Here is a 19850-nt window from a genome sequence, read left to right as displayed (position 1 = left end):
GGGACCTCAGACTGCTGCTGTTTGTAGTTGCTCAGCATTCTTTGCAGCTTCACAACAGCCCTGCAGGGTAGGTTGCACTTAGTGAGAGAGTGATTTGCCCAAGAGCTTCATGGCCGCCAAATTGCTAAACTACAGTCTACAACCATGGAGGCTGTTTCTCTTGACTCCCATCCTGCAGGGCTTTCACCACCTCATTCACATACAAATCTTTGTGTGATTTGAGTTGCAACCTGGCAACTCTTACCAAGCTGTGTCCGCACCACTTAAGAGTAAAATCTTCACGGTTGTGGAGCAGAAAGGCATGCCCGTGCTGCCCTGTTTAATAAATAGATCCAAAGGGATAAATGAATTTCATTATTAGCTTCCTCACCACTTTGTTAATTATATACATATACATATACAGTGGTACCTCGGGTTAAGTACTTAATTCGTTCTGGAGGTCTGTACTTAACCTGAAACAGTTCTTAACTTGAGGTACCACTTTAGCTAATGGGGCCTCCTGCTGCTGCTGCGCTGCCACTGCATGATTTCTGTTCTTATCCTGAAGCAAAGTTCTTAACCCAAGGTAATATTTCTGGGTTAGCGGAGTCTGTAACCTGAAGCATATGTAACCCGAGGTACCACTGTAATTAAATAGAACTGTGAGCAACACCTGCTACCTCTCACAGAACTACAGTTCTCAGCACCCTGAACAAACTACAGCTCCCAGGATCCTTTGAGGGAAGGCGTCAGGGTTCCAGGAAAATAGCTTTGGCAATCTCTCCCGCCATTGAGCCCAATGGGTTTTGATTGTGTGATTTTGCCTTTGGTGCAATCCCTGAAACATAGCCCCATTGTAAGTTGTGAGCTTACCGTATATACCTGGTCATTTGTTTTATGTATGTGCCGTGTACATCAGATTGCATGTAAGTAGCATCTGCTTAAAATAAAAATAATAATTAAAAATAAATGCATGGTGTGGATGTGTCCAAAGGAGCCTATGTAGGGAGAGGTTGGAGGCATACTAAAGATGCACATCAGCAATTAGCACTAAGGCCGCCGACTAAGCAAGCCCAATGAGGATGTGGTCCCAGGCTTCTCTATTACGGAGAAATGCATTTCCATTGAAATGACAGCAATGATTTTGACATTTGCATTGGTACATTTAAATCAACACAAGCAAATTTTAAATAAATCTGTGTGAGGAATTAGCCCGCTCCACCCTCTGCCCTCTCCCGGGAAAGTTTCACGTGCACATGCGCAGTGCACACAAACACAAAATCTCTCCACCCCTCCAAAAAAATTCTGAACATTCCCATGGGAAGAGAGATGTACAGGGTGAGTCTTTTAAAAGAGGCACCATGGAACATGTGTACTCTGTATCCATGGGGCCTCTTTTAAAGGACTCACCCTGTACATGTGGTCTCTCTGTGTGTGTGTGTGTGTGTGTGTGTGAGAGAGAGAGAGAGAGAGAGAGAGAGAGAGAGAGAGAGTTCATATATGACTGACTGACTGAGAGAAAGAGAGAGAGAGAGAAAGTTCATATATGACTGACTGAGAGAGAGAGAGAGAGGTGCACATGTGCTTAATCTGTGTGGATGCATGTGAGTGTGGTTTGGGCACCTTGTATATTTTCCTGGTACAGGGGGATACTCCCTGTTGTTATTAAGCAGCTACAGCATAACTGTGTGTGTGTGTTGCGGGGTGTGTGTGTAAGAATCAATATTGTGTGATCTCCACAATCAGGACCAGCAGGACATCACCGGCTGACTATGGTAAGTCTGAGGTTGTCCAGGACAAGAGGAAGCAGCAATGAGTGCTTGCTCTAATTTTGTGGTTATGGCACACCCTTAAAGGGTAAAGGGACCCCTGACCATTAGGTCCAGTTGTAGCCGACTCTGGGGTTGCGGCGCTCATCTCACTTTATTGGCCAAGGGAGCCGGCATACAGCTTCCGGGTCATGTGGCCAGCATGACTAAGCCGCTTCTGGTGAACCAGAGCCGCGCACAGAAACGCCATTTACCTTCCCGCCAGAGTGGTACCTATTTATCTACTTGCACTTTGATGTGATTTTGAACTGCTAAGTTGGCAGGAGCAGGGACTGAGCAATGGGAGCTCACCCCGTTGCGGGGATTCAAACCGCCGACCATCTGATCGGCAAGTCCTAGGCTCTGTGGTTTAACCCACAGCGCCACCCGCATCCCATGACACGCCCTTACAACAGGCTTTATCCCCATGACAGCCATTTTGTGACTGGTGCCCACAGCACACACTCAAAATTCAAAATGTGCCCCCTGGCCCAAAGAGGTTAGCAGCCCCTGACCTAACTAATCCAGCAAAGTGAGCATTGGGAGAGTTTTGATGTTCTGAACTGAACCTGAGCTGTCATTAATGAATTATGACTCAGAAGAAAACACCATAAATCATGCCATTTATATAAATACGGAGATAATAGAATTTTGGGTGTGCTTTTTCCTTAGTCTCCCTCTCCTGCCCCACCACACAAACACCCTACCACCCCGACAGAATGATAACAGCATATGAAGTGGGGGCAGAGGAGGGGTGGCAGTTGGGGGGAGGCAGGTGTGTACTGTGTTCAAAATGGGGGCGACTGGGGCAAGTGAGTAATACAATATGGAAGATCCATTAGCTAAGGTTTTTGGATGAAAGCCAGGTTAGACTAACTGAGTTAGGAATTTATTAGTAATAATGGACACAGGCCAACCACAGTTGATTATTTTATTTATTTTATTTCTACGCCACCCTTGCCATCTGTGGATCACATGGCAATTTACAATATAAAAAACACAAAAAATGCATACCATAGTAACAAACAAATGCTATAACCCCACACATACATTGAAAACATAAGCTTCCCCAAAGAATCATGGCAACTGTAGCTTACCGTGTGCAGAGCTACAATTTCCAACACGTTTAACAAACTCGCAGGTTTCTTTGGGGGAGGTAATATGCTTTGAAGGTATGGCGGGTACCCAGTCGTAAGTTCCCAAGTGGATTCATGTACTGTTAGCCAGAGACTTCTGCCTGGACTCTGAAATTCCTGACTCTCTCACCATCTCTTTTGCTCCTATGGCCCTAGGGGTCATAAGGGGTCCAAGAGCTGGCAAGAAACCAAGGCGACTGGAAGTGGGGATGTCTAGATCAGGCATAGACAAAGTCGGCCCTCCAGGGCCAGTGGTCAGGGATGATGGGAATTGTAGTCCCAAAACATCTGGAGGGCTGAGTTTGCCTATGCCTGGTCTAGATCAAGTGGTTCCTCCAGGTCTGTGGTGGAGTGAAGATCTGCTTGAGGGACCTGCTCTTCCTCTGATGAGGTTCCAGGTCTGAGAGGCCAGATCTTCTGAACTTTTCATCAAGTAGGTATAGGATGGCTCAGTTAGCCACTAGGCTACATAACCACTCTAAAGGGTTTTGTAGCCTGGTGGCATGCGTAAAGGGAAGCCTTAACTCTTCAGACATGCTAGGACGAGCACTTAAATCACTCTTAAGAAATAAAAATAAAAAAAAGTTTTGCCGGCCATCAATCTGCCTGCGAACACACACTTCTGACAATGCTATTAATAGAAAGCTTGATCACAGTTCTGGGTACTGAAGGTTACATGCAATGCTCCAGTATCCGAGCCATACTGTGCAATATCATAAGGTCATCTCTTGACAGCAACAACATACCCTTATCTGAGCTGGAATCTGGCCTGAGGATGGCATCAGGTACTATTTCAATGTGGGTGTCGAAACCACCTGCATTTCAGCCGCCACTCGAGGTCTGGATAAAGTGGGGTCTTGTCCTGCCTTCCTCTCCCACTGCAGGGTCTTGTAGGACTCACTGGCTGCTTGCCATGCCTTCTGATTTATAAATAAACCCTGGACATTCTGTGGATCAGCTGTGGCCAGACAGCCACGACTTCCCTGTGTCAGCAGGGTCACGGCTGGGCTTCCCCCCAGCCCACTCTTTCAATCCAGTCACCAAACTGGATCTCCAGGGACCAATCTCAATTTCACCAGGCTACGATGGCCATATAAAACTGACTTGCGATATGGTCTATGCTCACTTGATCCAGGTTCTCAGCTACCTCTTGTCAGGGTTGTCCCCTCAGCCTGGCAGCCAGCAGATGGTGGGCAGCCTAAGGGCTCGTTGACACATTGCACCAGGTGGTGTGTTGGAACTACTTTGTCTTTATAATGAAACCCTAAGATCCGCCAAACAGAGCCAGGTGCCAAAGAGCAGCTCAGGGGGAGAGGAATACACTTCCAATTAAGGAACAGGGAGCCTGCTCAGACCAGGGATGATTCGTGCTGGCTGAAGCTGATGGGAGCTGTAGTTCAAAACACCTGGAGGGTGCCCAGTTGTGGAAGGTGGCTATACCCAAAACCCCAGCTGTCTAACAATAGGTTATCTAGTTACAGGTAAGGAGCCGTGTTGGTCTGCCGTAATCGAAACAAAATTTTAAAATTCCTTCCAGTAGCACCTCAGAGACCAACTCGTGCATGCACACGAAAGCTCATACCAATAACAAACTTAGTTGGTCTCTAAGGTGCTACTGGAAGGAATTTTTTTAGTTTGTTTCGAATAGGTTATCTGCAGTTCATTGGCGGGCTGTGTACTGCACATTGCCTTGGTGTTTGTGTGCATGTTTCAGGATGTTTTGGGTTGTGATGGCTGGCGCTGATGGGAGTTATAGTCCAAAACCTCTGCAGGGTGCCAGATGGGCAAGAGTTGCTCTAGAGCAGTCTTCTCAGTCGCCCTGTTTTACAGCACCTTGGGCCAGTCACAACCCTCGCAGGGTTGTCGGGAGGATAAAAATGGGAGAGGAGAACCCTGTACCCTGTACGATGAAAGGTGGGATATAAATTTAATGTCTGGATGGATGCAGAGGAATGGTGGGAGGCCCCAGCTGGGGGAACCCCCAAGGGAAGAAGGCTCAGAGCCTGGTGGTGGGGTGGCAATGAGTGGTCAGAGGGAGATGACTGGGAAGAGGAGGGGTCAGAAGTTGAAGAGGTAAGAGGGTTCAGTGAGCAGGAAAGGTCTGTGGCAGAGAGCAATCCAGACTCAGAGGCAGAAGCGGAGGCTGGAGAGGAGGGGGACCAGGAGACAGAGATGAGGCAGGCTGCTGAAAAATCCAGGGAGTCTTCCTCTCCTGCTGCAACCAGCTCTCCTCCCCTCTGGTCTCACAGAACATGCAGAGAAATGAAGAGGGTGGAGCAACGAAAGACAAGACGACGGAGCCTTAGGCTGCTGGGGGAGGACCTGAGGGAGGAGGAGCCTCAGAGAGTGGTGGGAAGGCCTTACCATTGCCTCATTGGGGCAAGACCTACTGGGAAGAGTTGCTGGGATGACTAGGCCTGTTGTTTAGTGTTGTTTTTTAATAAAGAGTAAATACACTGATACCAGTGTTTTTTATTGTGAACCTACTCCTGACTCTGGCTCCAGGGGAAAAAATACCACATATACAAACATGGGAGGGGAAACCCTGGTGGCGGAATCAAAACAGCCCCATAAGGACTGAGCATGCTGAGTGGACAGAATACTGGCTGACTGGAGGGGGAGCGGGAGTGAGGGGAGGGAACCGGATGGAATATTCTAGAAGGCAGCATGACTGGCTAGCTTCCTAAAACCCCAAAACAGGAGCACTCCACACACACTGCAAAATTTTGTTGCAGGTCCCTGCTTGTGTAGTATTTAACATCCCTCTGACCTGATGCCTTGCTCCATTTTGGATTATATTTCCCTACAACGCAAGATCCATAGCTGTCAACTTTCAGATTTGAAAATAAGGGATCAGCAGCCTCACTTGTCCCGGGGACAGTCTATGGGATATCTAACAATCCAGGATAGCAGCGGGAAGCAGCGGGAAACGGCGCTGGAATAAGGGAATTTCCCACAAAAAAGGGAAGGTTGAGAGCTATGGCAAGATCACACTGTTGGGCTCATATGTATCTCTTCACCTCCTAACGTCTGTAGTTGTTGTGATCTGAGAAACCCTTTGGGGGAAAAGAACACATGGCTTCTCTTGGTTATATTTGGTGACTGAATTTCTCCAGGCAATTCGTCTGGTGGCTTTGCTCCTCTGTTTTCTCAGGAGCCCCTTTGATAAACCTCCAGATCATGCTGCTTTGTACAGTCTTTTAAGCGAAGGAACTGTTTTGAAATGGATAACCCGCCTCCCTCCTTTGGGGCCAATCCTGTCTGATTTGGACACCAGCAGCTGGCAGATGGACAAAATGTTAGATTTGGACACTGGAAACTGAAGGTTTGGGTCCCCAATGAAATTAAGCTTACAGGTCATTTACAGGTCAGCCTAGTCTACCTTACAGGGCCGTTGTGAGGCTAAAGCAGCACTCTGTCTCCTTGGAAGAAAAGAGGCGGAGTGCTAAAGAAATAAATAAAAACAAGTATTTAATTTGTTTGTTGTTAATTAATAAGCCCTGAACATTGACAGAATGGAAGGGAAGGATATGAATTATTAGAAAGAGGGAGAGTTGGGAGAGTGGGCAGGTTTGACCACCTTGCCCCATGCTAGGTTATCAGGGGTTTGAGACATACTTCAGGAGCTGTAGTGTGTAAAACAGCAAGCTAGGCGCTTGCATCCTGCTGTGATTCGATTTCTAGAGACCCTCTAGGGAGGGAGTTGAACCCCCAAGAGTGAGACCCCTAACAACTGCACAAAATTTCAACAAAGCATTTTCTCCTCAGAGGCAAAACGCGGACAAGGGTTTGGCAGAAAGCTGAGGTTGTGTCTGGTAAGCGCAGTTATTCTGTGACCCATGTGCAGATGCATGGCTGCTTTCATCATGGACTCTGGATTTCAAGATTTGGACGTCCGTTTGTTATGGGCAGGAACCTTTTATTACCTTTTATTGGCGTCTGCAGACGTTGGTGTGTTACCAAGGCGGAATGCAGAAGACTGAATCATCTGGAAGGCAGAGGCATGAGTTCATTGGCAAGCTTTCTGGACTGCAGCCAAGTCACTGTTTTCTTTCCAGTAATCTCTGCCGGGGAGATCTCCCCAAAGGAAGACGAAGAAAGACATCTAATCCCATGCATATCATTTCAATGCACATCCCATACACGTTTCTCTTGGCGACGCCAACTGTTTTGCAAGCACTGGCAGCGCAGGAAGGCTGTGTGCGCCTGCTGCTCAATGAAAAAAAAAAATAGAATTATACTTAATGGGATAAATGCAGGGAATTGCGTAAAAGGTGCCAGATCATATGCAAAGTATTCTTGGATGTCTATAAGGAATTCAAGGAACACACTGTCTCTGTAGGCTGCCAGTTTGAAAGTGTGTTTGTTATTGTACACAGGGAAAAATGTTTGTCCTAGTAAATAGATCAGCTAGGAAGCCGCCTTGCACTGCGTCAGATCCTTTGCTGATCCACCTTTAGCCTTGTCTACACACTGACTGGCAGGGTTTCAGACATTCCCAGCACTGACTGGAGATGGGGGGGGTTAAACCTTCTGCATGCAAATCAGGTGTTCTGCAATTGAACTGCAGCCCTTTAACATACTGTTTGCTGATGCTCTTGTTAAACCATTGAGTTTCACCACCAATTCAAACGCAGATCCCCCCCCCCAGACCCTAATCTACCCCCTGTCCATCTCCACATGCATTAAGTTCCTACATGGTCCCCCATCCAGACCCTGACTAGCTCCAAATCTGCTTAGCTTCACCAAAGCCTGCTGCATCAAACTAGCACAATATTTTGGCACTGGTTTGGAGTCCATTAGACAAGGTTGGATTTTTTGGCGTTAACTTGTGACCCCGATTCGCTGTGTCAGTTACTCAGTTTGGGGGGACAGCACAAAATGTGGGGTTCGCAGCAGTAAACTAACACAAAACTTTGTCATCTGTTTTGGATCCAGAATTCTGGGGTCACACATTAATAGAGCTGCTGCAGCTCATCATATGATGATGATGGTGATGATGATGATGATGATACCTTTATTGTCAATGTACAGCCTGTGTACAATGAAATATGCTTCTAGATCAGAGACTCTCCAGATGTTGGACTGCCACCAGCTCCAGGCAGCATCGCCAGTTGTCAGGGATGATGGATGTTGGTAGTTCAACAGCATCTGAAGGATCACAGGTGTTTCCTGTGCAGAATGCACTGGCAAAGCAGAACCCCACCTCACCCCAGCAGCTTAGCTTTTGACAGGTGGGTGGGATCAACTACCTACCAGCCACCTGACACCAGAATGACATCAGAGGATTGACGGGTGAGATGCCTGGTCCACCGGCCAAATTTGGCCCATGGGGTGGGGGAGATAAAATCCGGGCCCCTGGGGCCAAAAATATCACTTACCCCTGACCTAGTACAGTGGTACCTCGGGTTAAGTACTTAATTCGTTCCGGAGGTCCATAGTTAACCTGAAACTGTTCTTAACCTGAAGCACCACTTTAGCTAATGGGGTCTCCTGCTGCTGCTGCGCCGCCGGAGCACAATTTCTGTTCTCATCCTGAAGCAAAGTTCTTAACCTGAAGCACTATTTCTGGGTTAGTGGAGTCTGTAACCTGAAGCATCTGTAACCTGAAGTGTATGTAACCCGAGGTACCACTGTACATTTCTCTGATGAAAATAGGGACATCCTATTCTGTATCAGGAAGATTCTCTCCTGTTTGATCTCGCCGTACACATTGACATCTTACACACCTAGACATCTGTCACATTGAGCCTATTACAACCTCTCTGCCTAAGCTACCTCAGAGGAACGGTATATAGAAAAAATATGCAAGGGACATGATAATGTACAATGCCTACAATAGATAAAGGGAACAAAATAAAATTTTAGCTGTAAAAAAAGGCGAAGGACCCCTGGACGGTTAAGTCCACTCAAAGTCGACTATGGGGTTGTGGCGTTCATCTCGCTTTCAGGCCAAGGAAGCTGGCGTTTGTCCACAGACAGCTTCCCAGATGATGAGGCTAGCATGACTAAACTGCCTCTGGCACAACGGAAACCAAAGCGCATGGAAATGCTGATTACCTTCCTGCCACAGCAGTACCTATTTATCTACTTGCACTGGCATGCTTTTGAACTGCTAGGCTGGCAGAAGCTGGGACAGAGCAACGGGAGTTCACCCCACCAAGGGGATTCGAACTGCCGACCTTCTGATCAGCAAGCCCAAGAGGCTCAGTGGTTTAGATCACAGCACCACCCTCTCCCTCTGAATTTTAGGTGCCTTGAGTTGCTGTCAGGAAAAAAGGCAGGAAATAACAACAACAACAACAACAACAACGAGAATGATCAGGAACATACCAGAGAGTTAATCTTATTGAACTCAGTGGGGCTTAGTTCTGAGTAAAAATGCTTAGAATTGCAGTGTAAGACTGCCTGCTTTCCAGTAGCCACTATGAGCTGCCCTAGGGAGGAGGGTGGCAGCAGCGGCCACAGAGAGACCATGGTGAAGGCATGGAGAGGCCACAGAGGTGTGCTTCCTTGCAGCCCCCACTGCTGCTGCCAACATCATTCGGGACAAGCGCCAGCTCTTCCTCCTCCCCAAGCTCAGCAGTGGTGGTAATGGCAAGGAAACAGGGACATTCTGGGATCAATTCAGAAGCTGGGATGGCTTTTGTAATTCCGAGACTGTCCCTGAAAAATAGGGATACTTGGAGGGTATGAGAACCACATATGCCACTTGAGACTCCTCGGAGAAAAAGGTGGGATATAAATGCAATCAGTCTGTCAGTCAAAAAATTAAGAAGGGGGGGGGGCAGAATGCAAACTGCAATTGGCCACAGACCTCGAAAGGGACCACAGAAAGTGTTGGCTGTACTAACTTGCTGCAATGTTGTTGTTTAGTCGTTTAGTCGTGTCCGACTCTTCGTGACCCCATGGACCAGAGCACGCCAGGCACTCCTGTCTTCCACTGCCTCCCGCAGTTTGGTCAAACTCATGCTGGTAGCTTCAAGAACACTATCCAACCATCTCGTCCTCTGTCGTCCCCTTCTCCTTGTGCCCTCCATCTTTCAGGGTCTTTTCCAGGGAGTCTTCTCTTCTCATGAGGTGGCCAAAGTATTGGAGCCTCAGCTTCAGGATCTGTCCTTCCAGTGAACACTCAGGGCTGATTTCCTTCAGAATGGAGAGGTTTGATCTTCTTGCAGTCCATGGGACTCTCAAGAGTCTCCTCCAGCACCAGAATGGAAAAGCATCAATTCTTCGGCGATCAGCCTTCTTTATGGCCCAGCTCTCACTTCCATACATCACTGCTGGGAAAACCATAGCTTTAACTATACAGTGGTACCTCAGGTTACATACGCTTCAGGTTTCATATGCTTCAGGTTACACACTCCGCTAACCCAGAAATATTACCTCGGGTTAAGAACTTTGCTTCAGGATGAGAACAGAAATCGTGCTCCAGCAGCAGCGGGAGGCCCCATTAGCTAAAGTGGTGCTTCAGGTTAAGAACAGTTTCAGGTTAAGAACGGACCTCCGGAACGAATTAAGTACTTAACCCGAGGTACCACTGTATGGACCTTTGTTGGCAAGGTGATGTCTCTGCTTTTTAAGATGCAATATATCACCCTAAATTTCTCCGGTGGAGACGTAACCTCAAGAGCTGCTGTGCTTTTAATTTCTGAGCGCCAAGCCAAACTTCAATTCCACCAACTCCTTGCTTGGAACAGCAGCTGATTGCGCAACCTTTGGAGACCGTAAATGGGAGTGAGTCTCTTTTCTGCTGTGAGTGAGGAGCCTGGGGAAAACAAGCGTCATTTGGAAACAAAAGAGGGCTATTACTGTCACCACCGGCTCTCTCGAATCATTATTGGCTTATTTACTTATATTTTTGCAAGTGGGTTCAATGCAGCAATTCTCGTGCCTCTCTTTTTCCCCCGCCAGCCTTTTCTGGGGGAACCTGGGGTTGCTCTGTTGCACATCCTTGGATTGAGGTATGAATGCATTGGACGTATGTACAACCTTCTGGGCTCGATCGGCCTTATTGGGAGCAAGCGCTTCTTCCTGTTTACAGCTGATTGGCTGGTCCTTGTGAGGATAGGAAGCTGCCTCCCCTTCCTGCCTGGACCAGCGTTTTAAGATTTAACATAAGACATTCCAAGAGTTCTCTGGTTGGCTGCTAAGCCACTCTGTGGATTGTCATATCTGTCAACTGCCCCAGAAAAAACCGGAACACCCCGTTTTTCCTCGCAAGGGGACAGCAGCCAAAATGGCCACTGCAGTCTTGTGTGATTTCAGGCTGTACTTTTTTGGGGGTGTTAAGTTGTGGGTTGACATAGCAGACGACACAGCGATTTCTCCAAGTAGCTCTTTATTTTGTAAGCTGGAATAGAACTGACTGCAAACAGCTCAGCCGGCCTGCTTTTATAGGCAGCCGGCTGTCAACATTGTAGCAACAACAGCCCAGCGTTTCCCGCCTAAAATAACTGACGTGGACCTGAGTGAAAACTATCTACAGACCTGAGTGAAAACTATATACAGTATCCCCCTGCTGGCCCAGGGTGAAACTTCACTACATAACACCCCTCCCCACCGAGATAAGGCGTTAGTTACAATCGTAATGGTTTCCTTATATACAGCACTACGCGTAATGGTTCAATTAGGCACAAAAGCATATCGGTTACATTTCCCATACTTAGACCAACAGTGATACATGTCCAACAACATAGTCCTTTAAATAAGTTGGGCGCTTGGGAACTCTGCCAGACCGCCGGGGACTGGTAGCCAAGTCTGGAGGGCCACACAGTTCTTGCTGAGGCTGTGGTGCGACCCTAGGTGGCGTTGGAACCAACTCCCCTGGATCCGCTGCTGTGGGTGGAGCCTCCGCAAGTGGAGTGGTCTGAGTCTGTGGTAAGTGTGGCAGACCCTCTGAAGTGGCTTGGTTCAGCTCCACGCTGGCAGTTTGCGAGGGAGGTGTAGGTGGGCCTCGCCATCTGTACGTGTCTCTTCTTGAGCCGCAAGCGCAGTTGGGGGCACCATGGTAGTGTCCAAGTCCCCAACCCTGCGCCTAAGCTGGTCTATGTGCCGTCGCCACAAGCGTCCGTCTTCGAGTGCCACCTGGTACGAGCGAGGTCCAGTGACTCCCACTACTGTGGCTGGCACCCAAGGAATGTCCCCCACATAGTTCCGGGCAAAGACCTGGTTCCCTGGGACAAATGACCGTGGCGCGTTGGCACAGCCTGGGGGTTCAGCCACGGCAAAGTCTGGGTGTAGCCGGTCGAGCGGTGACCTGAGGCGGCGGCCCATAAGCAGTTCAGCAGGACTCCGCCCTGTGGCCGCATGAGGGGTGATGTGTTGCATGAACAAGTATTCGGCGACCCGCTCATGCCAGTCTCCCTGGTCCAGGCGCGCCAGTGCCTCTTTTGCCGAGCGCACCATTCTTTCCGCTTGCCCGTTGCTGGATGGATGAAAGGGTGCCGTTAGGGCATGGCGGATGCCCAGTCCCAAAAGATACCGCTCAAACGTGCCTGACGTGAACTGCGGTCCGTTGTCAGAGACAAGGACATCAGGACACCCATGCGTTGCAAACAGGCCTCGCAGCACCCGGATGACGGCTTCGGTAGTGGTGGAGGGCATCAGGGCGACCTCCAGCCATTTGGAATAGGCGTCCACCACTACCATAAAGGTCCGGCCGTGAAAGGGGCCAGCCAGATCGATGTGCACCCTCGACCAGGGTGTCTTTGGCGTCTCCCAGGTGTATCCCTTAGCTGCCGGTGGTGCAGGCCTCGACTCTTGGCACGCTTGACAGGCGGACACCTAGGCAGTGATGGCATCGTCCATATTAGGCCACCAGACGTAACACCGAGCCAACGCCTTCATTTTGACAATTCCCGGGTGGCCAACGTGCAGAGCCTCCAGGACGAGCAGACAGAGTCCCTGGGGAATCACGACGCGGACAGCAGACAGCCGTGATGAGCTGAGAGTTCATGTTGTCTGGTTGCGAAGGGCTGGAACTCCGATGCAAAAGGCCCTTGTGGCCACCCCCTCCACACCCAGTTGAGCACCCGGCTGATGGTGCGATCCTGGGCAGACGCGGAGGCCACAGTGGCAGCCGATACAGGCGCTGCCGGAAGATCCTCAATCAGAAGGAGCGATGAAGCTGGAGCCGGGTCTTCCACAAATGCTGGAAGAGGGCAACGGCTGAGGGCGTCGGCATGGCCCATCGATTTCCCGGGGCGATGGATGAGCCGGTAGTGGTAGGCAGCCAGGAAAACAGTCCATCGCAGCATGCGTGGCGAGAGGACCGGTGGAGTTGGACGATCACCGGCGAGGAGGCCCAGGAGTGGCTTGTGGTCAGTGATGAGGTCAAAAGTCCTGCCATAGAGGTATTCATGGAACCTCTTCACTCCAGCCACAAGTGCCAGTGCCTCCTTGTCGAGCTGGCTTCTGGTTCTGTCCAGTGATTTCGCTCAGTGATTTCACTCTGTGATTCAGCTCAGTGATTCAGCTCAGTTCAGAGGCTGGCCGCATCTGGCTGTGCTCTGATGTCCATCTATCCCATCCTCGTCGCCAGTGTGAAGTTGTGGGTTGACATAGCAGACGACACAGCGATTTCTCCAAGTAGCTCTTTATTTTGTAAGCTGGAATAGAACTGACTGCAAACAGCTCAGCCGGCCTGCTTTTATAGGCAGCTGGCTGTCAACATTGTAGCAACAACAGCCCAGCGTTTCCCGCCTAAAATAACTGACGTGGACCTGAGTGAAAACTATCTACAGACCTGAGTGAAAACTATATACAGTATCCCCCTGCTGGCCCAGGGTGAAACTTCACTACATAACAGGGGGCATGGAACCAAAATAAGCATTGGGGGGGGGGCACACAAGATCACTGTACTTTGGGGGGCAGCAGTCTTGCACAGCACCCAAAAATGTGCATTTTGGGGTGCCATGCAACCTTCATGACCTGCAGCTGCAACTTTGCCAAAGTGCCCAGGCGGACTGCTTCCAGTAACAAGAGTTTGAGTGGCATTGGAGCAGCTGGCAAGGGGGAACACTAGTTCTGGTGGGCTGTGGGAAGGCAGCAGTGAATGTACATCTTATCATGCTGCCTTTCCAAACCGCTGCCCAAGATAAGCGCCCCAATGTGACTCACGATAGGGCTGGCCTTGAGCTGCTTAGCCTCATGGCATTCAATATTTTTTCTCTGTGCTGTACTTTGAAAACAAAGACATGTACAAGGTTGCAGCAATTACTGGAGGTGGACAGCACTGACTGGCTAGTCTCCATCTCATCGTCAAAATCTCTCTACAATCCCTAGAGCTATTTTCCAACTCCCCCCGCCCCAAACCAAGTTTCCTTGTTTAGAAGCATAACAGTAGCAAAAAGTGGAGGAAGAATTTGGTGGAACCGAACTTGGAAGAAAGAGTGTGCATCTGACATATAAATTTTGATGCCAGAAAGGATCTGAGCTTCTTAACCACTGCGGGTTTTTAAAAAATCTCATCTGTCTTCCACCCTTAAAAAAAAAAAATCAATTGTCTCCTCCGGCCTAGAAACTCCACCAAGATTAGAATTCAAGGTTACCTGTTGAAATAAATGAGCGAAGGTTCCATGAGACAAAATAAAGTACTTGCTCACACAAGGCATAAGGAACACACAGGATTCACTGGGGAAGGGGCGTAGCTCAGTGGGCAGAGCATCTGGTTTGCATGCAGAAGGTCCCAGGTTCAATCCCTGGTATCTCTAGGCAGGGCTGGGAGAGAGTACCGGTAGCTGCCTGAAACCTTCAAGAGTTCTGCCAGTCAGTGTAGACGATACTGATCTGAATCACGCAGTACGGTATTGCGTAAACAACAAAAAGACCCAAGGCCTGAAAATTGACTTCTTGTTGTTGATGCCCTGTTGCCAAGGAACCATATCGCTGTGCGTTCTTCCTCCCGACTCAATACCAGGCAGTTTCCTGTGTTCTTATAAGGTGCCATTTATTTCCAATGGCCTCGCTCTTGAGCAGTTCCTGCTCCTTTCAGGAAGGTTTCAGCAGCAGAACCTCTTGACCCTGAAGTATCTGTTCTGACTGGCAGCGGTTGCCCAAGAAGTCAAGCACAGCTCTGAAGAAATTCATAAAGACCAAGTGGGCTTTATCCCGGGCAGACATCTGTCTGACAATATGAGGAATATAATTAACATTTTAGCAAAACTACAAGTGAATATTAATACAAAGGCAGTTTTGATATTTGTGGACGCGGAGAAAGCTTTCGATAATATTTCTTGGAGCTTTATGAAGAAGAATTTACAGGGGATGGGGGTAGGTCAAGGTTCTGAAAATGGTATAGGTGCAATTTATTCAGAACAAAAAGCAAAATTAATTGTGAACAATGTAGTTACAGAAGAGTTTAAGATTGAGAAAGGAACACGACCACTCTCCCCACTGCTTTTTATATTGGTCCTGGAGGTTTTGGTAAATATGATTAGAAAGGACCAATTAGTTAAAGGTATACAAGTGGGAGCTAAACAGTATAAATTGAGGGCATTTCCTGATGACCTAGTATTGACTTTACAGGAGCCAGAATCTAGTACTAAAAGGGTACTGGAACTGATTCAAGAATTTGGACAGGTAGCAGGTTTTAAGTTAAACAAAATGAAAACTAAGGTTTTAGAGAAAAATTTAACTCTGAACGAGAGAGAGAAGTTCCAGGAAGAGACAGGATTAACACTGGTCAAGAAAGTGAAATATTTAGGGGTTAATATGACTGCCAAGAATGTGAATCTGTTTAAGGATAATTATGAAAAATGTTGGATTGAAGTGAAAAAGGACTTAGAAATATGGTCAAATTTGAAGCTATCATTGTTAGGCAGAATTGCTGTGATAAAAATGAATGTATTGCCAAGGATGTTGTTCTTGTTTCAAACATTGCAAATCATAGACAAGACGGATTGTTTCAAGAAGTGGCAGAGAGACATTTGCAGATTTGTCTGGCAGGGCAAGAAGCCTAGAATAAAATTTAAGATTTTAACTGATGCTAAAGAAAGAGGTGGATTTGCCCTGCCAGACCTTAAACTTTACTATGAATCAGCTGCTTTTTGCTGGCTGAAAGAATGGCTGCTTCTTGAAAACACGGATGTGCTGGATTTAGAAGGTTTTAACAATGTATTTGGTTCGCATGCATATCTGTGGTATGATAAGGTAAAAGCTCATAAAGCATTTAAAAACCATATTGTTAGGAAAGCATTGTTTAATGTTTGGATAAGATACAAGGATTTGTTAGAAAATAAAACCCCAAGATGGTTGTCACCAATGGAAGCGAAGGCACAGAAAAAATTCAATATGGAGGCCAAATGGCCGAAATATTGGGAAATTTTGGAACAAGATGGAGACAGGGTAAAATTGCAGAGTTTTGAAAAATTAAAAAACAAAGTGCGAGATTGGCTTCATTATTACCAAATAATGGAGGCATATAATTTGGATAAAAAAGTTGGCTTCCAGGTGGAAAAATCAAAATTGGAAACAGAATTGTTAGATCCCAAAACTAAAAATTTGTCAAGAATGTATAATTTGCTGTTGAAATGGAACACTCAAGATGAAACGGTGAAATCTGCTATGATTAAATGGGCACAAGATGTTGGACATAACATTATGATGGCTGACTGGGAACAGTTATGGACCACAGGTATGAAATTTACGGCATGTAATGCCCTAAGAGAGAATTTAATGAAAATGATTTACAGGTGGTACATGACACCAGTCAAGCTTGCAAAAATTTACCATTTGCCCAAAAATAAATGTTGGAAATGTAATGAGACTGAAGGTACATTCTTTCACTTTGGTGGACATGCCCAAGGATTAAGACATTCTGGGAGATGATTTACAATGAAATGAAAAAGGTATTTAAATATACCTTTCTGAAGAAACCAGAGGCCTTTCTCCTGGGCATGGTCGGCCAAATGGTTCCAAAGAAGGACAGAATTTTCTTTATGTATGCAACAACAGCAGCAAGAATACTCATCGCGAAGTATTGGAAGACACAAGATTTACCCATCCGGGAAGAATGGCAGATGAAGTTGATGGACTATATGGAATTGGTGGAAATGAATGGCAGAATCCGAGACCAGGGAGAAGAGTCGGTGGAAGAAGATTGGAATTTAAAAAAAAAAAATTAAAGATTATTTACAGAAATATTGTAAAATTAATGAGTTATAGAAAAATGGTGGAATGAAGTTATATGGCTTTGGCAGAAATGTTATAAGGAACTAGGTACAGATAGATTGTTAATGTATTAAAGGGAAAAAACAAGGTTAGAATATGTTAAGATTAATTATAGGACAGAAAATAGATGAAGATGGAAAGGAATTGCTGAAACAGTTAATTGAAGTGGAATACAAAAAGGGAGGCATGAGGAAGTCAATGAAACAAGTGAATGAAAGTTAAGATTGAAAATATTGGAAGTGTTTTTAATTGTTTTTGTTTTGTTTTGTTAATTCAATGTTTTATGTAGTGTTTTTGTATTTTATTATATTGATTTGTTTAATTCTTTTTCTTTTTTTGTAATTTTTAAACTCTTAATAAATATTATTTTTTTTAAAAAAGTCAAGCACAGCTCTTTTCAAGCCTCGCTCCCCGCTGTTCTTTTCCGCGGAGCTACTGAGGAGGCAAAAACCTTCTGTACACAAAGCACCCGCTCTCCCCAAAGCAACAGCCCCTTCAGAACTTGGCCAGCACCATCCAAGTGTCACACCTGAGATCAGGAATGAATAATACGAAGACCCCGTGCCCTGGCCATCTGGGGAGGCCACTACCTGCAAACCATCATCCTAGTCATAGTTACCCGTTTGTACTTTCCATCTTGTTGAACATTTGGGATTGTTTGCTGTCTGGCAGATGGAAAGAAGAGAGACAGCTTACGAGTGACAAGTCCTTTTCTCTCCTTTCCCACACAAGCAAACTCTATGCTTTTGGTGACGCTGCACCCCTCATCTTGATAACAGCTGTGGGATCCTGGTTTTGGGTGGATGGGTGGGTGGGTGGGAAGAGCTTGAGACTAGTAAAAATAAGAGAGAGAGAGAGAGGGAAAGAAACCCTGTCATCCTGTAAGGTGTCAAAAACACAGGGATCTGTATGTAATCATCACGAGACCCCATTCAGATCCACCTACAGTGGTACCTTGGGTTACATACGCTTCAGGTTACAGACTCTGCCAACCCCGAAATAGTACCTCAGGTTAAGAACTTTGCTTCAGGATGAGAACAGAAATCGTGCTCCCGCAGCGCGGCAGCAGCAGGAGTCCCCATTAGCTAAAGTGGTGCTTCAGGTTAAGAACAGTTTCAGGTTAAGAACGGACCTCTGGAACGAATTAAGTACTTAACCTGAGGTACGACTGTATTATGGAGGCTTCAACCAGGACCCCACTGAGGGTATGGATATACTCAGGGCCTCAAGGCTTTTAGGAATTAGGAAGGTCCAACACGCACCCCTGCAACTGACATGGGAGATTTACAGTGAAATCTGACAATGCATATTCTTGCGAGTTGGCATGGGAAGGGAGAAGACCACAGAGCCGCATTGCTGATAGGCAGCCCCAGAAATGTAATTGCTAGAGAGGACTTTATGTGATGTCATTTCCCCTCCTCTCTTGGGCAGGAAGAATGGAAGTAGTATTTCCTGTTCCTTCCCACTCTCTTTTTTCTCTTCCACCACCAGCAATGGGAGCACACACAGATCCAACTGCACGAGCATCAGGCATATACCTGAGGCTGCCTATATTGTAGATAGAAGTCTTTTGCCTGCATTTATTTTGCTGCTGCTGCTGCTGAGAACGAACACATAACTGTAAGTAAATAATACTTTAAACTTACTTCTCAGTCTGTTGTCCGATACTTGGTTAAGCGGGGTGAGAAAGGGGGAGCCAGCTTGCTTTGCAACTGGACTTAATTAAAAGAAAGCTATACTTTTGGTCCTATACTTTTGGTTTTTCTGAAATCAGGTAACTATTATGGACAGATGTGTTCTGAATTGCCTGATGGATTAGGAAGGTTTTCAGCAGGCATTCAAAACAGAAGACACTATATCTTTATTGGCAGACCGTATTCTCCCATGCCCCAGTGAAGCAAGTTGGGACATTACCCTGATGGAGCCCCTGCCCATCTCACTCAGCCCTCCCTTTCAGCTTTTGGCTCCCTCCTCCCTCCCTTGGGGCTCCCCACTCCACCCACACCATCCCGCTGATGGACCCTTACGCACTTTTGCCTGCCTCCCTTTGCCCACACATCTCTGCTGTACTTCCAGAAGACAGTGCCGCTTCTGGGGGGAGGAAGAGGAGGGGACGATACGCAAGCAGAAGGTGAGAGCGCGGTACACAAAAACACATGCCTTTTGGTCCTATGCTCTGGTGGGAGCCAACTGACTCTCGCCAGACTGTGGGATCGAAAAATGTGCATCTTTTGGTGCTGCTCTCTGGCATGAGTAGATTAAGCTGGCAGGTAGGAAAAGACTGTACAGTGGTACCTTGGTTCTCAAACTTAATCCGTTCCAGAAGTCAGTTCCAAAACCAAAGCATTCCAAAACCAAGGCGTGCTTTCCCATAGAAAGTAATTCAAAATGAATTAATTTGTTCCAGACTTTTAAAAACAACCCCTGAAACAGCAATTTAACATGGATTTTACTATCTAATGAGACCACTGATCCATAAAATGAAAACAATAATCAATGTACTATAAAATAAATAAGACAGTATTGTAGATGATAAAAATTAAGATTTTATTTTTTTTACCTGCACTGATGATAGTCGTTGTTTGGATGGGGGGCTTTTATCCATTTCTGCGGTCACACAACCAATCAATCAGTAGCTGAACTGGGTTCCACACAGTCACAAAAACAAATTAACCGAAAAAACGCAAAATAAATAGCAAAAACAAAAGTGCCAAACTTAATCTGTTCCAGAAGTCCATTTGACTTCCAAAATGTT

General features: G+C 46.7%; 1 long non-coding RNA gene across 1 annotated transcript in view; it reads left to right on the top strand.

The window, feature by feature from the left end:
* Window positions 1-3183: 3183 nt before the first annotated feature.
* LOC307204356 overlaps window positions 3184-19850 on the top strand; it is a 181362-nt gene continuing 164695 nt past the window's right edge. The window contains exon 1 of the long non-coding RNA XR_013833632.1: window positions 3184-3360. This is a non-coding gene — a long non-coding RNA (uncharacterized lncRNA). The remainder of the gene's footprint in view (window positions 3361-19850) is intronic.

The sequence above is a fragment of the Podarcis cretensis genome (genome assembly GCF_951804945.1).
Source record: "Podarcis cretensis genome assembly, chromosome: 15".
Classification (NCBI taxonomy): domain Eukaryota; kingdom Metazoa; phylum Chordata; class Lepidosauria; order Squamata; family Lacertidae; genus Podarcis; species Podarcis cretensis.
This window is presented reverse-complemented; position numbering and strand designations above follow the sequence as displayed.